At 44.9% G+C, this 24,614-nt stretch overlaps 1 pseudogene across 1 annotated transcript; it reads left to right on the top strand.

Annotated features, from left to right (window-relative positions):
• Positions 1 to 9,464: 9,464 nt before the first annotated feature.
• LOC308293234 (protein disulfide-isomerase-like) lies at positions 9,465 to 24,601 on the top strand (annotated as a pseudogene). Its single transcript has 3 exons — positions 9,465 to 10,733; positions 24,048 to 24,097; positions 24,496 to 24,601. The product of its transcript is annotated as a protein disulfide-isomerase-like (transcript).
• The last annotated feature ends 13 nt before the right edge of the window (positions 24,602 to 24,614 follow it).

Here is a 24,614-nt window from a genome sequence, read left to right as displayed (position 1 = left end):
CAGCTCATATAGGGTTAGGGTGGAGTTTTCCTCTGCCGTTGGGTCACAGACAGCAGACGGCGCAGAGTTTCCTCTGCCGTTGGGTCACAGACAGCAGACGGCGCAGAGTTTCCTCTGCCGTTGGGTCACAGACAGCAGACGGCGCAGAGTTTCCTCTGCCGTTGGGTCACGGACAGCAGACGGCGCAGAGTTTCCTCTGCTGTTGGGTCACAGACAGCAGACGGCGCAGAGTTTCCTCTGCCGTTGGGTCACAGACAGCAGACGGACAGACAGAGTTTCCTCTGCCGTTGGGTCACGGACAGCAGACGGCGCAGAGTTTCCTCTGCCGTTGGGTCACAGACAGCAGACGGCGCAGAGTTTCCTCTGCCGTTGGGTCACAGACAGCAGACGGACAGACAGAGTTTCCTCTGCCGCTGGGTCAAGGACAGCAGACGGCACAGATGGAGGACATGTCCTTGGCAGCTCCTTTCATGTGACGATCTGAAACGTTTCACTTTCATTTAACAATGGAAGTCAATGGAGCTCTGATCAGCCTGAAACCACGCCCACATTTGGAGGCTTACGTCATCGATATGTCACACAGGCAACTGATGATGTCATAGATGATGTCACAGGCATGACACCCAGGGCTGTATTTTGATTTGTCTTAAAGGGGTACTGTCACCTAAAGGGTTTGAGGGGCAGATTACACTGTGACCTGAGCTTCTCTGAAACGGTCTGAAACAGTCTGAAGTTCATGTCACAGTGTAATCTGCCCCTTGCCCCCCAACAACAGCTGACCAGTACAGTAAGTAGTCATACAGTCAGGCTATACAGACAATTAATTTGATTGGCTTATAATTGCGCATCCCCACAATGACATCATAAAAATATTAACTTGTTTTTTTAAGATGATTCTTAAAGTGACAGTAACCCTTGTTGTAAAAAAAAGAAAACAAAAACAAAGTTGTCCTTTAAGTACATTTTTATGCCAACACTGTGTATTTTCCTAACATAAATTGTGACTACCAGACTCTTACTGTAACAGAATGTTTCTACATTGTGATGTTGATGCTTTCACCACTGCTGCTGTGTTTCCTTGCTCCTGGACCATGATGAATTATACAATTATTATTTCTGCAGCTCCAGTATTTTTGATGGATGGCCTGACGGCATACAGTTAATGATTCAGAGTCAGTGCTACCGTATGCTATCATAGTTTATATACTGTACAGAACCCTCGCTAAAAGCCCCAGGACAAAAATCCACTTGTCCGAAACAGTTTGCCCTCCTGGCCCCCAAGCTGTGGAATAAACTCCCTGTCGCACTTAGAACAACGGACTCACTAGTAGCTTTCGCAGAGGACTGAAGACTCACCTTTTCAGACTCCACCTTGACCCATAGCACTACTGTAACACTCAATGACCATATATGAAGCTAGTCAACATTTCTTTTTTCTTTTTCTCTTTACTGATTTAATTGTTTTAGATTGATATTCATATGCATTTGTTATATTGTTGATGTACTGACATATTATCTTGTTTATTATTGTGATGTTTTATCTGCTTATTGTAAATCGCTTTGGATTAAAAGTGTCTGCTAAATGCCTAAACTGTAAACTGTAAACTGTACCATAACAGATGATAACACAGTGCTACTGTATGCTTTATATCTCATAACAGTTGATTGTTGATAACAGTCGGTTGATGTATCATTAACACCGTGAAAGCATCCTCTTACATTTTAGCTATATTGGGACAACACAACTTGTGCTTTTCCTATGCAAACTGCTAATAAAGTATTCAATCAATCAATCAATCAATCAATCAATCAATCAAACCAACCAACAGGTCTGGATAACAACACAGTGACCTCACAAAGTCATTACTTTTACTTTTTTTTTATTTTGTAACCCGTTTTTCACCCGGTTCCAACTGCCTAAGCTGTAATCCTGGGCTCTGCTCTCCCTCTGCCAACCTGGGGAGAGCCCTGAACTGAAAAATATAATGGTTAAAAAAAGAACGAAAACGAACTAAGTTAGTTCATTTTGAGGAACCATGAACTTTAGTTCAAAATGTAGAATTATGAACTATGAAATGAACTAGTTCATTTTAGAAGTTTTGAACTTGAACTAGTTCATTTTGAAAGTGAACTTTCCCAACACTGTAGAAAGGATGAACCGCCGTACAGATGCTATGTCGCAATATCGACACGCTCCCGGAGGGAGCTTCCCAGGCTGGACGCTTCTTATCACCTGACAGGAGGGAGCTTCCCAGGCTGGACGCTTCTTATCACCTGAAAGGGGGAGCTTCCCAGGTTGGACGCTTCTTATCACCTGAAAGGGGGAGCTTCCCAGGTTGGACGCTTCTTATCACCTGACAGGAGGAGCTTCCCAGGCTGGACGCAGGGCGTGGAAGGAACACGTTATTCCAACCAGTTCCTTCCCCCTCCATCAGGCGCCCGGGCTGGCCAGGGGGAGGCAGTATAGAGACCAGGATTACTGCATGTTTCTGTGAGGGTATCAACCCTAGGAGACACGGGGAGAACATGCAAACTCCACACAGAAAGGCCCTTTGGCCAACCCTACCTAGGGTGTGGGCACTGATGATGCGGAGGAAAGAACACGCCCCCCCCAGTGCCCACAGCGTCCCCCGGTGGGAATCGAACCCAGAACCTTCTAGCTGTGAGGCGACAGCACTAACGACAGTGCCACTGTGCCACCTCTGCATTACTCTGGTAGTTTTAATAAGTCATCTTTTTTAGTTCTACTTGAGGAAACATTAGTTGCGTGAAGGCAGGGACGTGCTGGCCATTGGGAAAAGCGGGACAACTCCCGAACGGCCGGTTCATTCCCGGCCGGTCCAGGCCGGCCATTAGGAAAACATTAAAAAGTAAAATGTCGGCCTTCGTTCCATTTTGTGGGCTTGGCGGCCAACAGTAAATCGTCACTGTCGGGCAGAAACCTCGTATCTTCAAGTTTCAAATTTTTTCGCAAAGCAAAGCCCTGCTTCATCATACAAGGCTGTCGCACAAAAGTAGTGAAAACAGCAGATCTACAAGCACACAACGCCTCGCACCGCGAGGCGTTGTGTGCTTGTAGATCGGCTGTTTTCACTAGTTTAATTAATTTTTTAAACGATAAATACAAAACAAGCGGTTTTGGACATACAAGGTTTCCACCCGACAACGATGAAATACAACTCATGTACAGTAATTGGCCCACTGGCTTGTCACTTTGTCATGATCTGAAATGACAAATCTTTGAGTAGCAGCAGCGCTATAGAGAGAGATCTCTCTCTATAGCGCGCAATGAGGGCCTCTACAACTCTTTTTTCCCGGGATGAATCAGAGGCCCAGCACGTCCCTGTGTGAAGGAACAGCAGATGTACTTTCACTAAATATTCTCTCTCCGCTGCCAAGCGGTCCAGACTCACGTGTTAACCCATTTAGTGCTCCAGACATGAACGGGTTAAATGTCCAGCGTGCCTCTCGCAGGGCTCCATACGCGACCAGTATCTTATTTTGAAGGCCAGAAGTCCATTGCGTAAACACTTCCGGGTTGACGTCATGACGTCATACAACGGGAGCGGTCGTCACCCCATGCCGTTCCTAAAATGGCCGATCGATGCCTTTGTTATTATGTTATTGTAGCGAGAATCTAATGCCATCCTTGGCTTTAAAAGTGTTGTTTGGAGAAAATGGACATTAAAGATGAGATTCCCCGTCGGCCTCCATGTTAAGGGATTACTATTTTGTGCACGTGGATCCGTGATGATGATGAATCGGCGAGGCCGATCGTGCCAGGACTTTCCAACGGGCTATAGGGTAGGAGAACCGGCGTTACTCTATATACAGTATTTTACGCAAGTTTACTCGGGATCGGCACTCTAAATACTTGAGTATTTTTCGCGAGTATACTCGGGATCGGCTAGAAATGAGTTAATTCATACCCAGGGAATGGAAGCAATGCATCCTGGGAGATGTGCAGATATAATTGGGCTCCAGCTTCAGACGGTCACAGATGAAGAGCTTTGATGTTGCTGTCCGTCCGTCCGTCCGATCTGCTGCGTCCTGGAGAGATAAATGAGACAAACACTTTATTTATAGCCTCCCACGAGTCTCTGACTAAAAGCTCATTTTCATCTTAGGTTTTTCTCTGTGTGTGTGTGTGTGTGTGTGTGTGTGTGTGTGTGTGTGTGTGTGTGTGTGTGTGTGTGTGTGTGCGCGTGCGTGCGTGTGCGTGTGCATGTGTGCGTGTGCGTGTGCGTGTGTGCGTGTGCGTGTGTGTGTGCGTGTGTGCGTGTGTGTGTGTGTGCGTGCGTGTGTGTATGTGCGTCCTCTCTCTTATCTGAGCCAACATTCCAGTCATAAACAAATCATCACTCCATGGAATGAGGAGCGGTGAGGCCTGCCTGCGTGCCTGCCTGCCTGCCTGCCTGCCTGCCTGCCTGCCTGCCTGCCTGCGTGCCTGCCTGCCTGCCTGCCTGCGTGCGTGCCTGCGTGCGCGCGCGCACGTGCCTGCGTGCCTGCGTGTGTCAGAGAGAGAGAGAAACAGAAACTTTGGTGAGGCCTAAATGTCTCCAGGTATTTATGGTAGAATTTGAGATACAGATGTGATGTCTGAGTGTAACGCCCGGGATTCGAATTCAGGTCTCTCATTTGAAAGTCCAACATCTTAATCACTAGACCAAAGGGACATCCCTATGGCCACAGGGAGATACTAGAGTTTCAAGGACCATCAGGCTGAAGCAGTGAAGCGCTCTGCATGAGGAGAGAACAGAAATAGTTGTTTTGTGGACCAGATTGAGGTTAATGTTAATATGTTTAACATTAGGAACAGATTTGAGGATAGGATTTCATATAGGATGAGACATTTATAGGTTAACATTAAATGTTGGGGTTATGGCGTTATGCCTGATTTATTTATACTTGAGAAATAGCAGATCTACAAGCTCACAACGCAACTCCCTGCACCATTTTTCTTTTTCTTTTTTTTTTTTTTTTTTGCCTTAGGGTTATTGTATAAAATGACAAATCTTTAGAAAGAATTGTCCTTCTGAAAAGATGAGATCCTTGCAAGTACAGTAATGAAAACCTGTCTTTCTGTGTGTGCATGTATGTGTGTGTGTGTGTGTGTGTGTGTGTGTGTGTGTGTGTGTGTGTGTGTGTGTGTGTGTGTGTGTGTGTGTGTGAGAGAGAGAGAGAGAGAGCGTGTGTTTGTGTGTGTAAGTGTGTGCACTCATCCATGAACTACAACAGTACATAATGCAGTTATGTGTTTGTTTGTGCGATAGAGTTCATGCTTCCATCCTCTTACAGATTAAAATGCTCGTCAGCCACAAGAAGCTCATTAAAAACACAGTCATTTATACATCCACGTGTGGCGGTGTAGCGCACTGCGCATGCCAACAATAACCGATCTACAAAGCCCACAACACGGCGCCTCACAGTGCATCGTCAGCTTGTAGATCGTCTGTTTTCGGCAGAGGACTCTGTGGTTCGATGGAGTGTAGCCTACACCCACCTTCAGGAGGAGAGGATGTGGATTTAACCATGTTTTATTTAGGAAGATTATTGTTGAGTGGTGGTCTCACCACTCCTGTAATTCGCTTTCACGATGTTACTGGCTGGCTGGCCGGCCGTGTATGTCTGTCGCCTGCCATACCTCTCCTGACCACACACAGACCACAAACACACACACACACACACGTTAAAGGAGGGGCGCTATTGAGCAGGCAGACTCAACACTCTCTCTCTCACACACACACACACACACACACACACACACACACACAAATGTCCGCGACTGGGTGGCTGCAACAGCACGCACAACGTTGTGTGTGTGTGTGGCTGCTCGCGCTAATGTTGCAGCCGGAGACATAACTCTGAGCATGGAGAAAAGTCCCACGCTGAGGTAAACGCAATGTTGTGGTTTCATTGGAAGTGGCGTGCCGCTGAATGGAGCTCCCTGCAATTGTGTTCCACTACTTTACCTTGCATTGGATGTTTATTTTTCGGCGCTGTTGTGTGCACTCTGCACTGCAGCCTCGTCCGTCCGTCCGTCCGTCCGTCCGTCCGTCCGTCCGTCCGTTCAACACACATCACATCACCCAAGTAAATCCTGGCTTATACTTCTTCATCATGGCGTGTTCCGTGACAAAATGTGGCTGATCTACAAGCTCACAACGCCTCGCATCCGCGACGCGTTGTGAGCTTGTTGTTCTGCACCACAGCTATGGGGATCCTAAAGCCGGCATCATAGTCGCCTGGGCGGTGGAAGGCTTTACACCGCGGTGTAGTCTTTTCGAGTCTTTTTGAGTCATGAAACTACAACGTTACATCATTCCTCACGGTGGAGAGCTTTCCACCGTGAGTCCCAACACATCTCTCTGTTTTTACTATCAGACAGACAGGCTCTACACCCCGTTCACTGATTGGTCGACCTGAACCGGTCTAGACAGGGTGAAGGACTTCACTGTGGGCCGTGACTATGATGTCCTGCACTTATTTTCTGACTTGAGGTGGAAAGCTTTCCACCTCAAATTTGCAGTGGATAGCTCTTCACCGTACACTCTGATATGGGCTTCATAGTCTCCATAGACTCTATAACCTGATCCTAATAGACTATAACCTGAGCACTCTTTAAACATGGGCAACTGGCGGCCCGGGGGCCACATGCGGCCCCCCACCTTCACTTAATGTGGCCCGCAGATTAATATTGGAATACGGAATAGAATTGACTTCATCACCTCCATCACTCTAGTAGGCATAGGCCAGGGGTGGGCAATTTTGATGATGGAGAGGACCACCATATCTCCACACTCACTCCAGAGGACCACTATATCTCCACACTCACTCCAGAGGACCACTATATTTACCTCACTCCAGAGGACCACTATATCTCCACACTCACTCCAGAGGACCACTATATTTACCTCACTCCAGAGGACCACTATATCTCCACACTCACTCCAGAGGACCACTATATCTCCACACTCACTCCAGAGGACCACTATATCTCCACACTCACTCCAGAGGACCACTATATTTACCTCACTCCAGAGGACCACTATATCTCCACACTCACTCCAGAGGACCACCATATCTCCACACTCACTCCAGAGGACCACCATATCTCCACACTCACTCCAGAGGACCACTATATCTCCACACTCACTCCAGAAGGGCCCCAGGGACAAATGCACAATCTGTGTGAGTTTTGGATTAAATCTGAAGTAGTAGCCCAAAAAGTGTGTTTAGAAGAAAAGTTCCCAGAATAAGGATGTGGAGGACCGCTCTAGACCATGACCTTTTAAACGTGGCTATGCCATGGAGGACTCATTGAGCTCAACTAAAGGTTTACAGCATGAAAGCAGACAGGAAGAATTCCTCCACACAGTATACTGTATGTTAACTGTACATTACAATCCTCCACACAGTATACTGTATGTTAACTGTACATTCACAATCATCCAGGGAACTACCAACTACCAACACAAAACAGACTGGAAGGAGTGAAGAACTGTCTGTCTTGTCTGTCTGTCTCTCTCTGTGTGTGTGCGTGTGCGTGCGTGCGTGCGTGCGTGCGTGTGTGTCTACCTTCTCATGACGTATAAGCAGTAGAAGTGTCTCTCCTCTCCCTCCTGTTTTCAGACTGTACAGTGAGCTCAGGTGTTTGTTGGTGGATGTGTTTGAAAGCAGCTCAGGAGAGAAGCCAGGCCAGATGGAGCTGCAGTAGAGGAATAAAAGCGTACAGATAGAACACACATCCTCTTATAGCCCAGCCAAAACCAACAGTCTTTTTACAGAGAATGTTTTAACCCATTTAGGCCCGAACACATTATTACGCAATATTTTATGCTTTAAATTATTAAAAAAAATAGCAGATATACAAGCTCACAGCGCGGCACCGAGTGCCGCGCTGCGAGCTTGTAGATCTGCTATTTTTCACTGGTTGAAGCATTCAATAATTCTAGGCATAAATGTTTTAATTGCTCCCTGCAGGATGAGGTGTCAGAGAGGAGCAGAGACACAGTGTTTGTCACAGTAACAAACTGCATCTCAACAGCAGCAACACAGAAGGCTCCATTCATCCAACTTTACAAACGTCGTAGGCTAACAACGATCTTTGTGCTGAGAAACGGTATAGCGTGGTGGAAGGAGGAAAATAATGAAATAAAATACTCAAGTTGAGAGGTATTGAAGCACTTAAGCCCATTTTCCACAGGCCCAACTCCACACCACTCCACACCACACCGCCCACTTGTGCCAGGTTTTCCACTACAAGGACCTGGGTAGAGTGGTGTGAAAGTGGTACTAAACAGGGTTCTAAAAAGTATCCACTCTAGAGTAGGTCTGAGCTAGGCCAAATAGGGCCAAACACTTCATAATGACTGATCACTCACTGACTTTTCATTTAATAGATTCTATTGTGTTATAGCCACTATTATAATCTATTATAGTGTATTTTAATTATCATAGTAATACATTAATACTTTATAATGTATTATAATCACAGTTATAATCCATTACAGTGCATTATAATTAGGATAGTCGTAATACAAATTTATATTGTATTATTTATAATCACAGTTAAAAGGGTCAATTTGTTTCTTACCGATAGGGGTACTTTTTTGTAATGGAAAATGTAGATAGTTTTATGTGGTGCGGTGTGGTGTGGTGTGGTGTGGTGTGGTGTGGTGCTAAAACTGCAGTCGAAAAGGGGCTTTAGACATGACAGGAAGTTAGTCTTTTGCGTAACATTTAATTTTGTTTTAGTCACATCTTTGTCATCTGGAAAGATTTAGTCTTAGTCCCATCTTAGGTGCCCTCCACACTACAGGCGGTTGCCGTCGGGGCTGCCGCTAGGATCAGCGGTGAGACACAAACACACTCGCTCAGTGAGTAAACGCCGCGCGGTATTTCACAAAGATGAACACAATCCATCTCTCGCCGCCCGCGTACGCATGCACAAGCGAGCATCCACGCTCGCGGGGATTTCACGGGACCGCGCCCCTCTCCTCGCCGCCCCAAAACTTCCCATGACATCACAACATACAATCCCTTTTATGCCCATACATGGATATCCCTATCTGAACCAGCCACACAGATATGGGCCATGCCTTGGCCATCTGGCCAGTGATGTATATCGATGACATCAGGGATCTCCATATATGGGCATAAAAGGGATTCTGGGGAATACCCATATATGGATGTGTCACAGTGATGTCACATGTGATATCACCTGTGATGTCAGAAGGCTGTGATGCTTTGGAGAGTTTGTGGGCATAAATAAACAGACTTGACTCAGTGAACCCAAGTTCGGTGTTTCTTAGTGGTTTACGGTTGAGGCAGAGTTGGAGGATATGGATCTACCACCAAGCAGAAGAATAGTAGTACATGTACACCCTAACCCTGTTGTTGTTGAAGACTCGAAGGACATATCTGTGACACAGTACGCCGTACGCTGTGTACTACTGGTGGCCATGTTTTGGCTGGTGCTCAGCAGATGGTCATCCCCAAATCCCATCCCAGAGGAAGAGGGCGTCCTGGTTCTGAAGAAGAGTAACTTCGACGAGGCACTGAAAGCCCATCCCAACCTGCTGGTGGCGTTCTATGCCCCGTGGTGCTCCCCCTGCAAGAAGCTGGCCCCCCAGTATGCCAAGGCAGCCGGCATGCTGAAGGCAGAGGGCTCGGATATCCGCCTGGGTAAAGTAGACATCACAGTGGAGAAGAAGCTCCTCGATGTCCAGATGCTCCCGACCATCTTGTTCTTCGAGGGAGGAGACAAGGAGTCATACAGCGAGTACCTCATACAGCGAAGTGGTATTCAGGCTTACAACATTGTGAAGTGGCTTAAGAAACGCACAAGCCCAGCTGTTAACCACCTGGCCGATGTCGCGCAGGCAGAGTCTATGGTTGCAAACGAAATGGCGGTCATCGGCTTCTTCAAGGATGCCGAATCTGAGGACGCTAAGGTCTTCGTTAGAGCAGCGGAAGACGTAGATGACATCTTAGATGAGGCCGTCCCATTTGGGATGACCTCTGATGACGAGGTGTACTCAAGGTTTGAGGTGTCCAAGGACGGCGTTGTCGTCTTCAAGAACGGTGTTGTCCTCTTCAGGAGGTTTGACGAGGGTCGTACCATCTTTGACGGAGAGTTTACCGCTGCCAACCTCCTAGACTTCATTAAGGCCAAAAACCAGCTTCCTCTGGTCACTGAGTACTCAGAGAAGACTGTCCGTAGGATCTTCAGTGGCGAAGTCAAGGTCCACGCCTTCATGTTAATGTCAAAGGCTGCTACTGACTTTGTGGACAAAATGGATCAATTCAAGAAGGCAGCAGAAAGCTTCAATGGCAAGATCCTGTTTGTCTTCATGGACACCGACGTGAACGAAGAAATGATAGAGAGTAGTGGCCTGACGAAGGAGGAATGCCCCACCATCCTTATCTCCCCGACAGAAGACGAGAAGATAGCTTACATAATGCCAGAACATGAGGCCATCACCACTGAAAACATTATCAAATTCTGCACATTCTTCACCGAGGGAGACTGGAAATAAAACCCTGTCGACCCCACCAAGAACGTCTTTGTGGATTTCTTTGTGGATGCACCGTGGTGTGGACTCTGCAGACAACTGGAACCCGTCTGGGACAAACTGGGAGAGCAGTACAAGGACAGAGAGGATATCATAATGGCCAAGATCCACTTGGCAGCCAATGAACTGCAGTCGATTGAGGTTCACAGCTTAAAGGTGTGCCCACCCTCAGGTCTTACTATATATGGGTATTCCCCGAAATCCCTTTTTTGCCCATACATGAAGATCCCTGATGCCATCGATACATATATCACTGGCCACTGGCCAGATGGCCAAGACATGGCCCATATCGGTGTGGCTGGTTCAGATAGGGATCTCCATGTATGGGCATAACATATTTTGTATGTACATGGATGCATATTATTATTAATAATAAAGGATTAAATAAAAAGTCCATTTGGGCATTCCCAGAAATAAATCCCTTTTATGCCCATATATGGAGATTTCTGATGTCATCAATCCCAGGACCTAACTGGCCCAATAGCCTGCTTTACTCTGATTTACAACCTACCTTCCCTGAAAACGTTAATATTAAGTCCATATGGATATATATTAATAAAGGATAAAATAAATAAAACGTCCATATATGGTATGGGCATTCCTAGACGATGCCCTGTTAGGGTACCCCCTTATGCCCATATATGGAGATCCCTGTCCCAATGTCATCAATATTAAGGACCTATCTGGGAATGCCCATATTTGGTAATGCCCATATATGAGCATGTTTTGCCATAACATTGTTGACTATCATGCAGGGGTCTCCATATATGGGTAACTGGTCCGATATACTGTACATCAGTGGCCAGAGGTGGTATCGTGCGGAGGTGCTGAAAGACAGGAGGGGGCGAAGATTTACTATCCTGTCCATAACAGCACATAACTTGGTAACGGCGCTGAGTCGGCTCATGCGACCGTCGCAACGCTCGACACGGCGACCCGCTCGCTCGGCGGTGTCTCACGTGTAGTCAGGGAAAATTAGCAGAATACCTGTCAAATCTGGGAATAAATTCCCTACCAAACAATTTCTTCACCAATGTGTTCGTAAAGGTGTCTAGTAACATATCTAACAAAGATTGAAATTCAACATCCCTAGCAAAATGTTTGACAGTGAGGGTAATTCTGTGTCTCATTCACTTAGTATACACTGTACTATAAGGGAAAGAATCACTCCCAAAAATATGCTTTAAGTGGGATGTGAGGGGTCTAACTAGGTGTTTTTAATTATTCTGAATCCATTGCAAGCATTTGTTTTGCATGAAAAACATTCCTTGGGCCACAAATGGACCCCATACACCTTGTGAAAAGTGATGACTCATCACTAAACCATCGTTTTTTTTTCGTCTGAATGAGACCCAGAATTACCCTAGCTGTCAAACATTTTGCTAGGGATGTTGAATTTCAATCTTTGTTAGATATGTTACTAGACACCTTTAGGAACACTTTGGTGAAGAAATTGTTTGGTAAGGAATTTATTCCCAGGGTTTTATAAAAATTCCCTGACTGGTGGCGTCATCTCCACGGAAAACAAACGCTCCGCCCTTCCATTGTTGGAAGTGGGATGGTGTTTTGATTGACATGTTCCAGTCAGGGGTCTTGCCCTCCCTGCTCAAATAACCTGTCTTTCTCTCTATGCTGTGGTGGAGACTGTGTCAACACTATTAGGTTGGACATTGAAGTTAACAATGATGAAGATGAATAGATCCTGCATGTCTGAAATTATTGTATTGTAGTGAATCTCTTTGGGCATAACTGACCATGGGCTCTTTTAGAGGATAGGGTGAGGGTTTTGGGGTGACAATAACAAAGAGGTGTGTGTGTGTGTGTGTGTGTGTGTGTGTGTGTGTGTGTGTGTGTGTGTGTGTGTGTGTGTGTGTGTGTGTGTGTGTGTGTGTGTGTGTGTGTGTGTGCTGTTGTCAGTGTGAGTGCAGTGCAAGAAAATGGACACGTTCTGCCTGCCCAAAGTGAGAAGGTATTATACCTTCATTATTGTTAACAGCTGTCAACAATACATAAACCCAGGATACATAAAAACATTCAAAGTTTTAAATGGTAGTAGCAAATGGTATTTGCTACTACTCATTTTTGTTTTCAGAGCCCAGCTACAACTTTTATGCTTCAATCATTGATTGATTGATTGATTGATTGAAGAATTTATTAGAAGTTTGCAATAGAAAAAAGTACAGTTTCATGACAGTACAAATCACTGGTACAAGGTCAACTAAAAGGAGATCCTAGAAAGCCGAGGCTTATTTCCACAGGAACCACACTTTAAGTATCTCATATAACATTGAAAGACAGACGGATAGAACATAGTACTTTATCTAGGATAATATCAGTTTCAAAAGCATAACATCAAATACAAAAGGCAGAATACAAAGAAAGGGGGGGGGGGGGGGAGCATGGGGGCTTAGTCTATTTACAAGTCACGGGTAGCTGCTGTCTGAAGGTGACTTTTCATACCAATTTTGAAGGAGGCTAGGGATTTGCTCTCCTTTAGGGCTTGTGGAAGGGCGTTCCACATGTTGATGGTATAGCAGGAGAACGAGTTAGCGCCTTGTTTAGTGTTAAATCTACGCTGATGATGATTAGTGGAGCTGCCTCTGGTGTTATGATCGTGAACATCCTTGACCTTTAAGAAGTAGTTTGTCAGGTACATGGGAATCTTGGAGGTGTAGTGTATCTTGTACACCAGGCCCATTGCAAGATGCTGTACTCTGTCAGCTACTTTGAGCCACCCCACGCTTTCGTGGTGATGCTCGGTAAGGTGGGTCAGAGGAGGGAGACCAAGCACAACCCTAATTAGTTTGTTTTGGGCTGTTTGGAGCTTTAGCTTTAAGGCAGCTGGGGCGTCGCGATACCAGACAAGGACTCCGTAATCAATGAGGGGCCCAATAAGAGCACCTCCTAGTGTCTTTCGGGATTTAATATTGATCAGCGGGGCAACTCTTTGCAAGAAGCGAATTCGTTGATTGACTTTATTGATTACCTTGGTGGTCATTTTTTCACTGGATAGGTTAGCCTCCAGGATGCAACCCAGGTAGCAGATGTGGTTTTTTCTTTCTATCACAGTGTCACCTACTTTAATTGTGAAGTTCTCAACTAGGCTAAGTTTCTGACTAGATCCAAAGAGGATACATTCAGTTTTGCCTAGGTGAATTGAGAGTCTGTTGTCATTGAGCCAGGTGCAGATCTTGTTAAGTTCACAGTTAAGGGCCTTTTCAACCTGCAATATGTCTCTGCCTGAGACTAGGAGAGCCGAGTCATCCGCGAACAGAAACAGATTGCAGTCACAAGCAGATGACATGTCGTTTACGTATATTAGGAACAACAGTGGTCCTAGTATACTCCCTTGAGGTACTCCACAGTTTACTGGGAGGGGGGGGGACAGGGTTCCGTTGACTTCCACCATCTGTTCCCTCCCCACCAAGTAAGAGTGCATCCATCTCACTGCTGTGCTATCAAGACCAATAGCTTTGAGTTTTTCAATCAGAATAGAATGATCGACGGTGTCAAATGCCTTCTGGAGGTCCAGCATGACCATGCCGCAATATTTGCCATCGTGAATTTCACGTTTGATGTAATCATTCAAATAGATGAGGCATGTATCTGTGGAATGGGACTCTCTGAAGCCAGACTGGAACTCGTAGATCAGTTTATTCTCTTCAAGATATTTAGCCACCTGTTCATAGACAATTTTTTCCATTACCTTAGAGATGGAACTAAGGATTGAGATTGGCCTGTAGTTGCCAGGGTCAAGTTTACTGCCTTTTTTGTGCAGGGGGGTTACCTTGGCTAATTTGAAGTCCTGGGGGACATAACCCTGCTTGATAGATAGATTAATAATATGGGTAATGATTGGGGCAATGGTGGCAGCTGAGTCTATGAGAAATTTGGGGGCGATTTTATCATGGCCAGCGGCCTTGAATTGAGGTAGGGTGCGCAGTTTTTTAAACACTTCATCAGTTGTCACCGTGGCAAGTTTAAAGTTGTCTTTGCATACCCCAAGGTTCCTGTAGAATTTCAAGATGTGCCTAACACCAAACAGCCCAGATGGAGCGGGCAGTTTATTGACCAGATTTTTGGCCATGGAGGTGAAGTAGATGTTGAGATTTTTGGCTACATCAAGACTATCAGTGAGGAGGGTTATGGGAGTTTGGATGGATATGTTCATGATCCAATTTAACATTGTTCTCGAGCAGAGCAATTACTGAGATAGGCTCAAAGGTCTGTCTGGGGGGTCGCAGGTGAGGAAAGACCCCAACCAAAAGTCAGAAAGGTTAATATGGTTTTAAAAGTGTAATAGATGAACTCCGAAACCTAGAGCTTAAAAACCCTAGCTTCTAATGGAAGCTAGGGAGTGAGTCTGTAGTTCTAATGGAAGCTAGGGAGTGAGTGTGTAATTCTAAGTGCAACAGGGATTTCATTCCACAGTTTGGGGGCCAGGAGGGAGAAGAGGTGAAGTTGAATCCAGCCGAGGATAAAAATGACACCAAAGAACAATCCAAATGTCCTTTATTTGCTTCAGTGCATCATTCATGACATGTGTTGTCTTTACATCATAACCTGTGGTCCTATTTTATCTGCTCACACTGCAGTGGCCCTATGCATGGACACAAAGAAAATACACTATCTCACATGGCAGTGACATTCAGCTCTACACACACACGCACGCACGCACGCGCGCACGCACGCGCGCACGCGCGCGCGCGCATGCACGCACACGCACGGGCACGCATGCGCGCACACACACACACACACACACACACAGCACATTAGATCAACAACATTAACTTTACAAACGTCGTAGGCTAACAACGATCTTTGTGCTGAGAAACAGTATAGCGTGGTGGAAGGAGGAAAATAATGAAATAAAATCAAATATAATAATAACAATAATAAAATAATAAAGTTTTTATTGAGGCACTTAGACATTCTGTCAGGTCCTTGGCTACACTGTGCTTTCCTCCTTCTAATTATTACAAGGCAGTGTTGATTGGACAGGAAGATTACATTTAGTTTTAGCCGTAGTCTTTTGAATAACGTTTAATTTAGTTTTAGTCATATCTTAGTCATCTAAAGTCAACTAAATCAGCGGTTTAATTTGTCGGCAAAAACATATTTGGGCGGTGCCTTGGCTTGATGGCAACGTAATGCCCGATCTTACACTCGGTTGCATACTGAATATCTGATATCTTTATGCATTTTTAGATCTGTTATTTTCAGAACGCAACTCCCGAGCGCAAACCGAACATTAAACTACTTGTCTTTCAGTTCTACTGGATCTCTTCTCCACTAGTCCCTCCCTAGTCTGGATCTCTTCTCCACTAGTCAGTCTCTAGTCTGGATCTCTGCTCCACTAGTCAGTCTCTAGTCTGGATCTCTACTCCACTAGTCAGTCTCTAGTCTGGATCTCTACTCCACTAGTCAGTCCCTAGTCTGGATCTCTTCTCCACTAGTCAGTCCCTAGTCTGGATCTCTTCTCCACTAGTCAGTCTCACCCTAGTCTGGCGTGGCCTGACTGTTGACTCCACGATTTGCAAACGCTCCCGACGTCCCGTCATACGGTCTGGAATAACGTTAGAAGAACGATGAGTAACCGGTTAAAGCGGAAGTGAAGCCTCTTTTCACTTCCGTTTCCGTCTCACATCGCGCACATTTATCCTAATATAAATAAAAATCATCTAAGCATATTTAGCTCTGCTTAGCAGAAATTATATATAATAATAATATAAATGCCAGCTTCCATTACTTGCCGTTCAGGAGGTGTAGTTCCAGACCCTATATAACATTCAGAGATTGTGGAATAGTTGTCTGGGTATTACAACAGAAGAGAGAGAGAGGAGCACTCATCAAACACAGTTCCATCAAATACTTGTCTTGGGTGCACGGCTCAGGGAACGCATGAACTTTTTAGAAAGGAGATGCCAGCACTCACTTTAGAATGGAATCTTCCTCAGCTGAGGATTAAGACCCAGACGGGTCGAAACGTCCTGTGTTTGCTGCTGTGCTGCTGGGGCAACTTGAAATAAAAATTCCAAGATTCCTTTCTAAAGTGAGTGCTGGCATCTCCTTTCTAAAAAGTCTGGCTACACAAGACTAGTCCCTCCCTAACATTTTAGTCTAGTTTTTATTTGTCGACGAATTTGTCAATACATTTAGTTGTAGTTTTAGTCATCATAGATTAGGTTTTATTACGTTTTTTTTTCCATAGTTCTAGTCGATTAAATCAACACTGCTGCAAGGTTTGCTCTGCCGCGCCTGGCTGGTTCTATAGCTCTGTTCCTCTTCTAACACTATGGACCAGAGCTAGGCTGGTTCTATAGCTCTGTTCCTCTTCTAACACTATGGACCAGAGCTAGGCTGGTTCTATAGCTCTGTTCCTCTTCTAACACTATGGACCAGAGCTAGGCTGGTTCTATAGCTCTGTTCCTCTTCTAACACTATGGACCAGAGCTAGGCTGGTTCTATAGCTCTGTTCCTTTTCTAACACTATGGACCAGAGCTAGGCTGGTTCTATAGCTCTGTTCCTCTTCTAACACTATGGACCACAGCTAGGCTGTTTCTTGCTACAACTCTCAAAGACCACCAATTAAAGGGATTTCAAGTATCCAACAACAAACAACATTATCCTACTGCATGTTTATATCTTAATCCGGTCGGCTCCAGCTACGCGTCTCCCTGTGCTATTGATCTCACTATCACTGATGTACTGTCTTTGTTTGTTTTGATATTTATTCATTGTTATCTTTTTGTATTATTCTTTTAAAGAAACCACGAGTTATATTATGAAAACCTCCACACAATGTTGGCATTTAATAACGCACCGCCGCCCACCCTGCCTTGACTGACAGCTCATTCATATTGTGTTGTTAGGATGATCAGATAGCTACTGTAATAGTGATGTCAACGCAGGCCTAATAATCTACTGCTTATGAATAATCGCTTCTTCTCTCTGTGAAGTCTTTGCAGAGCCCTGCTTGTCTGGCTGTCATTTACTGCAGTCTCTCTGTGTTCCGGCACGCAGTGTGTTATTAAATCCTAACAATGCGTGGCTTCACAGTCACACACAGATCTGCATTTATTTCAGCACAGAGATGGAACAGAACGGAACAGGCTGTTTGTTACCGACTGCTCACAGAGATGGAACAGAACAGGGCTGTTTGTTGTCCACTGCTCAACACTGCGGCTGAATTGATTACTGGTCTTCCTTCTGTTCTGAGCCTGAAAACATGACACTGCTTCAACCTGCATGGTTTAGAGCGATACCTCCACAATTGCCCCTTAACGTAAACGTTAACATTTCAAATATAAAGCCCTTATCCCCGGGCCACGGATGTTACAATAACTGTACGGGTCCGCAGAAAGTACCCGTATCTTCCGTTATGTTTGAGAAAAAAAGCTTTTAAATCCGATCGGTGGCTGTCTTCTGAAAAGGTTAGTTGAAAGCACATGGAGAAAAAATGGCCACCGATCGCAGTGATTTAAATTATTAAACAATACGGAGGATACAGGTACTTCTGTGGGGCCGTACAGGGTATCGTAACCTCTGTGGCTCGGGGGTTGAGCACTTTATATTTGAAATATGAATGTTTATGTAGACGATAGAGGGTACGCGCGTGACATCATCATCAGACCAGGAAGTTATGCGGGAACGCCTACCGAGTGGCAAAAACTACTTTCTGGTCTTGACAGCCCAAACATTGAAACAGAAAAGTCCTTTCTGATTGCATTACAACAACGTTAAATGACGTTAAACTGCCACTCGATTTGCCACTCACCCTACGCATGCCCATACCCTCCCTCTACTGAGGAGAAAGCACTCTAAACAGGGACGTGCTGGGCCCCTGATTCAGCCCGGGAAAAACAGGCCCTCATTATGCGCTATAGAGAGAGATCTCTCTCTATAGCGCTGCTGCTATTCAAAGATTTGCCATTTCAGATCATGACAAGTGACAAGCCAGTGGGCCAATTACTGTACATGAGTTATATTTCGTCATTGTCTGGTGGAAACCTTGTACGTCCAAAACCATTTTAAAATGATTTAAACTAGTAAAAACAGCCGATCTACAAGCACAGGTGCGAGGCGTTGTGTGCTTGTAGATCTGCTGTTTTCACTACTTTTGTGCGACGGCCTTGTATGATGAAGCAGGGCTTTGCTTTGCGAAAAAAATTACAAATGTGAAACTTGGAGATACGAGGTTTCTGCCCGACAGTGACGATTTACTTTGTTGGCCACCCAGCCCCCAAAATGGAACGAAGGCCGTCATTTTATTTTTAATGTTTTCCTAATGGCCGTCTGGGACCGGCCGGGAATGAACCGGCCGTTCGGGAGTTGTCCCGCTTTTCCCAATGGCCAGCACGTCCCTGACTCTAAACCAGATTGAAGCATCATCATGTTAACCTTCTGTTGTGTGTTTGACAAACTCTCCGCTCCACTCCGTATCAAAACTCACTCCCCAACGCTTTCTTCTGAAGATGGAAGGAGCAACACCGCTAGTATAGAAATCAAGATGTACATTCTGTGTATTATTTTTCTTCTTCAGTTTAACACAAGCATTAGGAAAAGGCAACGAGTCCAACAGGATCCACTTAAGGACAGGAGGAAGAAACCACGGTTAAACACCTATAAATACAAAACACTCCATTGAATCTGAAACATTTTAAAACCGTGTCCATTGTTGTGCTTTTTTACAGAACATATCTCAATCTTTTACATAATTATTTTTTACAGTTCACAGAGTTTTGACTTTGACATTAAAAGTTGATCAAAGACAACAAGACCTACCGTATAAACGTGAAACAGTGAAGGAAGAAGAGTTCGTTAGTTCTGTACAGTGAAGACAGTCTGGTCCACTTCAGTAATACTTTATAGATATGAGAAGGTTACGGTTGAGTCCGGAACCATAAAACCATTCCTTCAGTATCAAAGACATTCTAGTATGTGTCTACTATATCCTGCTCACTCGCTACTAGCTCATCAAAGACATTCTAGAGATTGATTCAGATCTTAACACAAGGCTTCACTTCCTGGTTCCATCAACCAGGAAGTGACATCATCATCATCATTATCCTCCAGAGCATACATGGGAAACTGGCGGCCCGGGGGCCACATGCGGCCCCCACCTTCACTTAAAGCGGTCCACAGGTTAATATTGGAGTACTGATGTAGGCTATACGGTATGTGCGTTGGCTCTCGCCAACGTGCCTGGCACTTTGGCTGACTGGTCAGCGCACATACCTGGCAAATCGGGGTCCCGGGTTCGCCTCCCGGCCGTGACGCTACATTGGTGGCAGCGGTACAGAGGAGAAGTATTCATCCCCGGCGGCGGTGTAGACCTGTCCGGCTAGTAGTCGACGACTGTTCCCCCCTGAGTTGCGTTTGAACCCCCCGGTTTCAAAGTCGATCTTAGATCCTGGCCGGCGCGCGTGGTCGCGCTTCCAGGTAGAGGGGACGACTGTAGGCTATACGGTATGTGCGTTGGCTCTCGCCAATGTGCCTGGCACTTTGGCCGACTGGCCAGCGCACATACCTGGCAAATCGGGGTCCCGGGTTCGCCTCCCGGCCGTGACGCTACACTGATATATTATTGATTTCAGCTGTTAACAATTCCAAACATGGAAAAAATGACCGGCTTTAATTACTTCAGTCTATATTAGTAACTAAATGACTAGTATTAAAATGTTATTGTATTTTTGTTTTATGTCCAATGTATTTGTATTTAAGTAAGAAAGAACATAAAAATGCATTTGAAATTTTAAAACAAAAGAAGAAAAAAAAAAGTAACTTTTCAGGATTCCAATTCAAAAATAGCAAAAATAGCAGATCTCCAAGCTCAAAACGCGTCGCCCTGCGACGCGTTTTGAGCTTGGAGATCTGCTATTTTTGCTATGTATATGCATTGTGGCCCTCTGGAGTGAGTGTGAAAATGTAGTGGCCTCTCCATCATCAAAGTTGCCCACCGCTGCTCCAGAGTTTCAATCTATGACTCAAGCATCGGTTCAGTCCATCTGTGACTCTGTTCCATCTGTGACTCTGTTTCATCTGTGACTCTGTTCCATCTGTGACTCTGTTCCATCTGTGACTCTGTTTCATCTGTGACTCTGTTTCATCTGTGACTCTGTTCCATCTGTGACTCTGTTCCATCTGTGACTCTGTTCCATCTGTGACTCTGTTTCATCTGTGACTCTGTTTCATCTGTGACTCTGTTTCATCTGTGACTCTGTTTCATCTGTGACTCTGTTTCATCTGTGACTCTGTTTCATCTGTGACTCTGTTTCATCTGTGACTCTGTTTCATCGGTCCATCTGTGACTCTGTTTCACCGACTAAGATAGGGAGTTAGTTTTGCTGCTAGAAAGTAGAAATGTCCCCTTTTCTTTCAAAACGCAAGGACCTGAAAAGCCCCTATCACGCTGGCACCGCGGTGATAAGCTATCCACCGCGGCGTAGTCTTTTTAAGTCATAAAACTACAACATTGCGTCATTACTCGCGGTGAAGAGCTTTCCTCCGCGAATTTCGACACATCTCTCTGTTTTTACTTTCAGACAGATCGGCCGATCACCCCGTTCACTGATTGGTCGATCTAGACCAGTCAGTCACAGTGATAGGACTTCACCGTGACGGACTATGATGGCCTCCACTTGTTTTCTCACTTTAGGTGGATAGCTGTACACCTAAAATGTGAGGTGAATACCCTGGACTCTGATAGAGGCTTTAGGGTACGTTCACGCCACACTTTTATCCTGCCTGCGTGGATGGATTCTGACAACACATTTCAATGGGAACAGAGCGATTTGCTGATCTCTGCAAAAACACTTCATTCCCATTGAAATGAATGGTCAGAATTGGCCCTCAAAGCCGGTGGAATAAGTAAAGGTGTAGTGAGAACGTGCCCTTTAGTGAAGAAAAATAGCAGCGACATGTTATGTTACCTCCACTACATGTTACATGTTACATGTTTGATTGTTGTGATGTAACAATGATGGTATTATTTATCCAGGAATGTTTTCATTTCGGGTTTTTTGAAATGCAGAGCTGAGTGTAAGCTTCTTCTTTAAAGTCCATGTTGTTTTCCAAAGTAACCACAGCAAATGAAGCGTGCGTTTTGAAGAACGCAACCTTTTTAAAACCATAAATAAGAATCACTTTTCTCTACTTTGTCGTAACCCACCAACCATAGGGTTTTTTTTTAACAGCATGGTTAGTTTCCATGGCAACCAGGGCTGTGCAGGCCTGGGCAGGTGTTTTTGGCAGTGTGTTTTCACTCAGGGTGTTTTAACTCTCAAATACCCGGAACGCGCCCGAGTCGCGTCCGATTTGAACCACTTTAACCATTATTGAATGCTTTAACTATTGAAAAATAGCAGATATACAAGCTCACAGCGCGGCACCGAGTGCCGCGTTGCGAGCTTGTAGATCTGCTATTTTTGAAAAATCGTGAAAATGTGTGCAAGTCTTTGAATATCTTTGACCCGATCTTTGACCCGACTTCTAAATCCTCCTTCTAAATCATGTTGTTCGCAAACTTTTTCATGTCAAGGACCCCCAAAATTACAGGTATTTGGCCTGCGGACCCCCCCATCTCAAAATATGTTGTTCCAGGGACCACCCAGAAGCAAATATTTGAGTTATGAATGTTCGCTTTTAAATAGATATATTCAAAGACTTGCAAAGAAATATCATGATTTTTCAAAAATAGCAGATCTACAAGCTCGCAGCGCGGCACTCGGTACAATTTTTCCAAAAAGTGTATTAATTAACGTTCCCAGCTTCAGAATCCACTCTAAACACTTAATAGATTAAAGGCATTGTGTATCATTAAATATGAGGTAAAAATATGAATCATAACGTAAATAAACATTAAAGGAGTAGTTCACCCCCAAAATGACTTTTTTTCTATTGATTAGTCACGCCATGGAGAGTAGAGTTCAATAATATTTAAATTTTTTTGTCGCATTCCTAAGACAAAAATGTGATAACAATAAATGTATCCCCATTCGTTCCATCCGGAATCAATGGGGGTAAATTTACTAAATCTTTTGTCTTAGGAATGTGACAAAAACCAAAAAATATTATTGAACTCTACTCTCCATGGCGTGACTAATCAATAGAAAAAAAGTAATTTTGGGGGTGAGCTACTCCTTTAACATAGGTAATAATGACATTGGTGCTCAAAACCTTTCCATGTCAAAGGTCAAGGACCCCCACATTGACATGTTTCTGGCCGCCATCCAACAATGTTTTGTCACCATCTTCCCCAACATATTCAAAGATAGCAGCTCTACAAGCTCACGTGTTGCCATGCAAAGCATTGTGAGCTTGTAGATCAGTTACTTTCAAGTAGCCAACATGAAAATAAAAACAGGGCTCAAGGGAGTTTAAAGTGTTTATCATCTTGCTAGGGTTTGTCTGGACCGCCCCGTCAAGGACCCCTGGGGGTCCCTGGACCACACTTTGACCCGCATCGGTGAGTGTATATCTTATGATGGGTCGTTTTATTTTGATTTATTCCTCAGATTATGACCTAAAGATAAATATATTATAATAAACCTGAGATTCTGATTTTCCACGTGGGACAAACTCTTCACAACATTTTAGGTTTATGTTTTGGTTGTGTAATAAATAATAATAATAAATAATAAAAAGCTATTCTTGGTATCGTGTAGAGACAGTAGATTGTAACGATCCAGCTTCTATATTGAACTTGACCTTGACCTTCAGGGGACGACCTTCAGACTCATTAGCATGTCATTAGCATATCATTAGTATTCCATGTTGTCATAACGTTGCGTACCGCCTCACACCAGAGCAGCCAAAACCTGTTTTGTTGTTGCAAAAAAGTCGTCAGTGTCATCAGTAACACCCGGGATTTGAACCGGGGTCTCCCACGTGAAAGTCCAACATCTTAACCATTGAACCAAAGGGATATCCCTATGGACCGAGGGAGAGGCAGTGAGTCACTCTGCTACGCTGACGTCATTGTGACGTCACGGTGACGTCAAGTCGTCTTGCTCCTCAAGCTGCATCCTAACCTGAAGATATTTCTTCTATTCTAGTGGCTTCTATCAGTGGCTTCTATCAGTGGCTTCTATCAGTGGCTTCTATCGCTTCACTTTGGTTGCACAGGTCCTCGTTGGTAAAAAAAAAAAATCATGTCCCGTTGGAATCAAGGCGAAACACCTGGAAAAAAAGGGAGTCCCAACACCAAACACCAAAAACATGTCCGTGTCTCCGGACAACATCAACGCTGATTGGCTGTCAGGACGCGATGGGTGGAGTCGGGGGTGAAGAGAAGGTCGCTTCAGTGGGGTGAAGATACTGAAGCAACCGTTTGCGCCGCCCCTTTCGGATGATTCGCTCCGCCACGCCCGTTCGCCCCGCACTCATGCCTCGCTCGGTCGTGCGTCATCTCGTCTTTGCGTTCACTTTGTACGTGATCGCGCCATCTAACCATCCGGGTCTGGACGCAGCTTGAGGCCATCAAGCTGGGCAGGGAGGATGACGTCACCGTCACACCGCGGTACAGATGTCATCACAGTGACATCATTAAACCATGGTACAGATGTCATCATCAATGCAGATGTCATCACAGTGACATCATTAAGCCACGGTACAGATGTCATCACAGTGACATCATTAAACCACGGTACAGATGTCATAACAGTGACATCATTAAACCACGGTACAGATGTCATCATGGTGACATCATTAAACCACGGTACAGATGTCATCACAGTGACATCATTAAACCACGGTACAGATGTCATCGCTCTCCTCAGGTTTCTTGGCCTTGCTACTCTGCAGGGATGACGTCATCACTGTGACATCATTAAACCACGGTACAGATGTCATCACTGTGACATCATTACACCACGGTACAGATGTCATCACAGTGACATCATTAAAACCTCTCCTCAGGTCTCTACTGGGCAGGGATGACGTCATCACAGTGACATCATTAAACCACGGTACAGATATCATCGCTCTCCTCAGGTTTCTTGGCCTTGCTGCTCTGCAGGGATGACGTCATCACAGTG

This window comes from Nannobrachium achirus (assembly GCF_963921795.1).
Source record: "Nannobrachium achirus genome assembly, chromosome: 10".
Taxonomy (NCBI): Eukaryota; Metazoa; Chordata; class Actinopteri; order Myctophiformes; family Myctophidae; genus Nannobrachium; species Nannobrachium achirus.
Note: the sequence above shows the minus strand (reverse complement) of the source record. Positions and strands in the feature narration are given on the sequence as shown.